The sequence below is a fragment of the Rhea pennata genome, chromosome 1 (genome assembly GCF_028389875.1).
Source record: "Rhea pennata isolate bPtePen1 chromosome 1, bPtePen1.pri, whole genome shotgun sequence".
NCBI lineage: Eukaryota > Metazoa > Chordata > Aves > Rheiformes > Rheidae > Rhea > Rhea pennata.
This window is the reverse complement of record NC_084663.1, coordinates 20,379-25,833: the sequence shown is the minus strand read 5'-3', so window position 1 is coordinate 25,833 and position 5,455 is coordinate 20,379. Positions and strand designations below refer to the sequence as shown.

At 54.3% G+C, this 5,455-nt stretch overlaps 1 long non-coding RNA gene across 2 annotated transcripts; it reads left to right on the top strand.

Annotated features, from left to right (window-relative positions):
• The first annotated feature begins 299 nt into the window (after positions 1-299).
• Positions 300-4,740, top strand: LOC134148273 (uncharacterized). Of its 2 annotated transcripts, none has more exons than XR_009960196.1 (6): positions 300-414; positions 669-824; positions 984-1,199; positions 2,544-2,727; positions 3,638-3,925; positions 4,697-4,740. It is a non-coding gene; the product is annotated as an uncharacterized LOC134148273 (long non-coding RNA). The 2 variants fall into 2 exon arrangements; XR_009960192.1 differs by having other exon boundaries at positions 669-829.
• Positions 4,741-5,455: the final 715 nt, after the last annotated feature.

The window sequence follows — 5,455 nt, the reverse complement described above, 5'->3', positions numbered from 1 at the left end:
GGGGTTAGGGTTAGGGTTTAGGGTTAGGGTTAGGATTGAGAGAATGAGAAAGGCCGCACGTGCCATTGTTATGAATGTGGATAGAGGGTGCCCAAAGAAGGTGTTGGCAGCCAAGAGAGCTGGGCTGTAAAAGGGGACATCTTGAAGAGAAGTGGCTACAGGTAGCGAACCAGCTATTTGGTCATCACCTATGAGGCAAGCATCTGAGCGTAAGAGGAATCTGGGAGTTGAATCGAAAAGGTGATAGGTCAGAAACAGAGACAGGCACATCAAGTGCTGTCCTTCTTCCGTGTAGTTAAAGACCGAGGGAATTGTTGGTTAAGCAGGTGCGTGCGAAGGTTTGAGAAAGGGTACAGGACAGTAACGATAGTACTGAAGCAGGATCAAAACAAGGCTTCATGGAAGATGGCATAGGTAAACATTAGGTGATGCGCCTGCCTGTCTAATAACCTAGCCCTAATTGCTGTACGGAATGTTTCCAAACAGTTTACCCTGTAACGTATGATGTAAAGTGCTGTATTGAGACCTTTCCTTTAAGAAAGGAGGGGAGAGGAGAAGAAAAAGTATAAAAAGGGGGAAGAACACGGGAAAGAGAAAAAAAGAACATGCGTAAATGCTTTCGTTGTCTTTCATTGAGAGTAAAATGCCAGCTTCTCTCTTTGTTACAGAGCTAGAACCAATGATAGTAAATGCTGACGGAGAGGAAAGCTGGACAAGCGGTCTTTTCGTGATTAATACCTAAGGGACGAAGTGAATGAAACGAGGAAGCAAAAATGCAGTAGACCCCTGAACTGCTGCAGAAGGAGGTGTTCTGCTACGGGCAAGTAAGGTGACTGTTGGTAACGACTGTTTGTTATTTCAGCCTCCCAGAGGCAGTATTGAGGGCTAAGCAACCCTTTCCTGCCCTGTGGATACCGTTAACTGCATCCACCTTAGTTTTGCTTTGGTTGTTTGTGTTTTGTCTTGTTATCCTACGTGTGCAGATAGAAAGGGAAGGATACAATACTTACTCTTTCGGATGAATTGCCAGGGCTGAAGTTGAAGAGACCAGAAAAACGTAAGCAAGCTGAGGTGCGAAAACCACGTGGAACCAGCCGAGAGCCGTCTCCGTCTCCCGCGAACGAAAGCCCGTCCTTCCTGACTAGGAAGGCTCACTGTTAGTAGCGATCGAAATAACAGATCACAGACGTATAACGAAGGTCTGTCCGCCTTACAGCGAGCACGCTACGTACGCGTGTTTCTGCGCGTGTGACTTAACACGTTTGTGAAAGATCCTAGTTTAAAAGCTATGAGACTGCAAATTATTATCTTAGGGGAATGATACTGAAGTGGCCAAAGTTTCCGAAGAAGGAGAGGGAGAAAGAGAGAGAGGGAGAAAGCGCACGAACCGTAAAATTAAGAGATGGTTTTCAGAGGGATCAATTAGTGCAACCCCCCGGTTAGTTACCTGGCGGTGGTATTTGGGGAAAGAGGAAGGCAGTGGATAGAGGAAACGTTAAAAGCCTCGTGGGATTGAGTAACATCTCCTGCCCTCAAATTCCCGCAACAAGGCAAGCCTTTCTCAGCAATGCTTTCCACATCTGCTGACTCTGTGGGAGCAGCACCGTTAGAAAACAGCGGTGAGGGAAAGCAGGTGCCAGCAGCGAGATCCTGGCATCCCCTTTGAGGCCGGAACACAAACTCTCTGGGTGTGAGAAAGGCCATTTAGCAGCGGTCTGGGCTGTAACGGTCTTTGAGACTCCTACCTTTGATAGGACAGAGGCAATCCAACGCGCTCAGGTCCCTCTGTAGAAGTAACGCCCGGCACGCGACTGGACGGCAGGGGATCATCTCTACAAGCGGCTCGGCGGGCGCTCACGTTAACGAGCCGGGGAGGGGGGGCTTACTGTGCGAGCGTTGCGAGCGGCGAGTCTTCCTGCGCGTGCCTGAATTGACTGAGGGGCAGAGCACGCTTGCGCCAAAAACCAGGACGCAGAAGGTTTCCGGCAGGTTAATCTCTAGCGGCCACTTACTCTAACTTCCCTTTCACAGCACACCCGAGCGTCCTCACACCTTCCAAAACGGGTGGGGGAAGTGGTGTTTGTGGCCTGCGTATTCCCCGTTTACCTTGCCTGCCTGCCTGCGTGCGTGTGTGTGTGTTAGAGCTGCTTTTGTGCTTATAAACCGCTTTGGATTCTCACGATTTTCTGCAGAGATTTTTTTTTTTTTTTTTTTTTTGTGGTTTTGGGGGGAGGCGGTTTTTTTGTTTTGCTTTCCTCTGTACTTTTGTAGGGTGACGGATTTTACTATGCCTCCATCGACAAGTGCTGGCAGACAAAGTTATAACGTCCCAAGGCAGACTCTTAGGCAAGACGGAGGAGTTCAGCTAGACAGCCTGCTAGAAGAATGTCACCCAAGAGGGGTCGCTAGCCCCCTCTTGAGCTCTAGGCGCTGATGCATCTGCATCGTCCTGTCAGACACACAGACGTTTTCTTTGCTCGCAGACGTTTCAGCACGTCTTTACGCCTTACAGCGGTAGCGTTTATAAACTGCGTTAATCCTAGGCGTTCGTAACGTCGGGGAACGACTGCACGCTGCCGTGAAGAATTACGGGCTACCGCCCTCGGACCTCTGCAAGTTATCGCGTGTCAGGAGAGGCCGGTAGGATCCAGATGCCAGCGGAAAGGTTCTCCTCCCGGTCCCGACGAGGAGCCTTCGGCCGTAGGAAGGTCGGCCGCGTCCTTACCTGTGAGTAGTAAGCCGCAATTCACAGGCGGGCAAAGGGAGCGGGGAATAGCGACGGGTAGCCCGGTCACCGTGGCCCTGCTGTTGCTGGCAGGGTCACCGGGTCTGCGTGAAGCCTCAGCTGCCTGCTTGGAGCTGTATTTTGCTCTGTTTACCTGGAAGAAGCGGTGAGGCCTAAAATAAGAATTTTTGTGGCGAGATGAGTAAGCTGGGACCCCACCTGCCTTTTGCCTTGCTTTGCTGCTTCACGTCATAAGAGCAACTTGGGATCCCAGGATGAAAACTGTTACAATGCTGGGGGGGGTGGAGGGGGGGGCACTGCATCTGCCCAGGTTAGGAAACCATCGTTAAAGGTTTGGGAGGGAAAAGGCTCTAAAACGAGAATCTCCCAGGTGGTTTGATTCGCGTTGAGGGTCAGTGTCGGAGCCTAGTACTCTCTGACAGGGTTCTTCTAGATATTCCACACATACGGAGGGCGCAATGTTATTACAGTGGCTTAATTTAAAGGTATGTGACGTTACGTGAGATTTTTGATTTAGGGGAGTGATACAGTAATATACTGAAATCACAGTACAAGTGTAAATCTTCTTACCGGACTCTACAATACACTCACCGTCACGACGTCGCCGGGAAGGAATACGTGGGTTGAAGCCAGCTCCAGCCCGTCGCTCTCTCCAAAATTTCCTTTGTTGGTTGTTCAGGCCTTATACTCTGTGTTGGGCTGAGCCACATATGCACTTATACCGTTCCTGAGCTTCAGGGGCATCTTGCCTGCGTTCGTCTCCTCTGAGCCTTCTTTCCTTACAGGGGTTATCGGTCGGTTACAGTCGGTCGTAACTGTGGACTAGGGAGTAGCTCTAGGAGGGCCGTGCGGCTGCCTGGCCTCTCGGTAGCTGTTCCGGCCTCTTTGCAGGTGCTGAGAGTAGTCTGGCCGTCGAAAGAGCGTTGTCGTCGCTGGGAGCTCTCCGCGGAGATCTGCGTCTGGCCGCCGAAGACGAGCGGAAGGCGAGCCCGGGCTTGCGGCGTGGACGCAGCTAAGTCCCGGGGCTGCATTGCGTGTGAGCAGGGCTGGGACGTGGCAGTGGTTTTGCCCTTGGTGGTTACGGGCGTCACTGGCCGTGGATGGTTGCCCGCGGAGCCGAGAGGAGCAAAACTATCAACGGTCCGTGGGGGAGACGAATTAGCGCTTGCGGCGTTTCAGGTGCGTTCAGTGGTCGCGCAGCCTAACGCGATCCAGCGGCACGATTTGTGCACGTGCTTACGCTTTAGCGGCGGCTAAGCCCAAGCCTCTAAACAGCAACTGTAACAGGATTGTGGTGCACGTCTTCCTGTTCTGCTGCCCTTCTAAATGAAGGGGAAAGTTCCTAAGCTGTGGGCAAAACTCTTTGGCCGCTTCTTACTGTTCTCACGCTCGTGGGTGCTGTGGCGTTCCTTGCTTAAAGCTAAGGGTTTGGACTTTTTCACTCGAGGTTTATGTAGTTTGTTGCTGAGGGTTTCTCACATCGCGGTTGTGGTTTCTCACTTTATTTTGTGGGGCTCAGTCTTTATCAGGCACAGTTCACAGGTCCCTCATTTAGCGATCAGGGTGCAGGATTGAAAATGCAACCTCATCCCGAGACTTTACAGCCTCAGAAACCATTTGGGTGCCAAGATGTGCAGTTCGTCACTTCAGGTTCAGGGCTTAGGGCTTCCTGATGAGGGAAAAATCCGTAAATAATAAACTGTAAGCCCTGAAGCCCGAGCAACGGGCTGCAAGCCCTCCTTCGGCGTTTGCCATCTTCCCCTGTGCTAGCGCTCCGCTCTGCGTGCCGAGCTGAGGCCTGGGTTTGATACGGTGCAGGCCCACCACGCGGACACTGGCGACGTGCGGCGGGCGAGCAGAGAGCCGTGCGAGCGTTCCGCGGGGCTCTGGTCTGGGGTAGAGCGGAAGCGCAGGCAGGCGAGCTCAGGCGTTGTCCTCTCCGATTCTCAGAGCTGAATCCTATCCCCGAAGGAAAAAGCAGAAGGGGCAGGCCGTCGGCTACGCAGATGCCTGCCGCCTCGGGGGCTGCGGCGGGAGCTGACCCTTCCCCGACGGACGGGCGGACGGTCGGAGAGACAGACGCTGGCGTGGCGATGACTCTTCAGGTGTCACAGGGTAAGGGGAAGCGTGCCGGCACCGAGCTCCGTGGCAGGCTCGCTCCCAGGTGGCGTTCCTGCCCAGTAAAACAATAAACAGCCGCTTCATTCTTTGCGGTCGTGTCTGTGGTTCCGGACGCCCCCCTGCCTGAAGATGACGCCCAGGGGAGAAGGTTACACGTTGGGCGCCTGGGGCCGGGAGCCGGTGCCTGAGCCTCTTGCGCTTTGGAGCGCCTGCGGTTCCCAGGGGACGCGGTGCTGTTCCCGGGGCTGTGGGGAGTTGCCCTTGCGTGGCCTGGACCCTCGGGACTCTTGGGGGTGGTTCCCGTCGTCGTGGGGGCAGCCGGGGCCCCCCCTCCAGGGCCCTGCGAGGGCACCGGCCTGCTCCCTGGCCTGTCTGGGGCCAGGGCCCGCGTGCCCGGAGCTGGGAGAGCTGCGGGCGTCCGTGGGGCTGCGGAGAGCCTGCAGGCGCCAGTGCCATCACAGAATCACAGAACGGGTAAGGTTGGAAGGGACCTCTGGGGATTGCCTAGTCCAACCTCCCTGCTCGAGCAGGGTCACCTAGAGCACGTTAGACAGGATCGCGCCCAGGCGGGTTTTGAATATCTCCGGA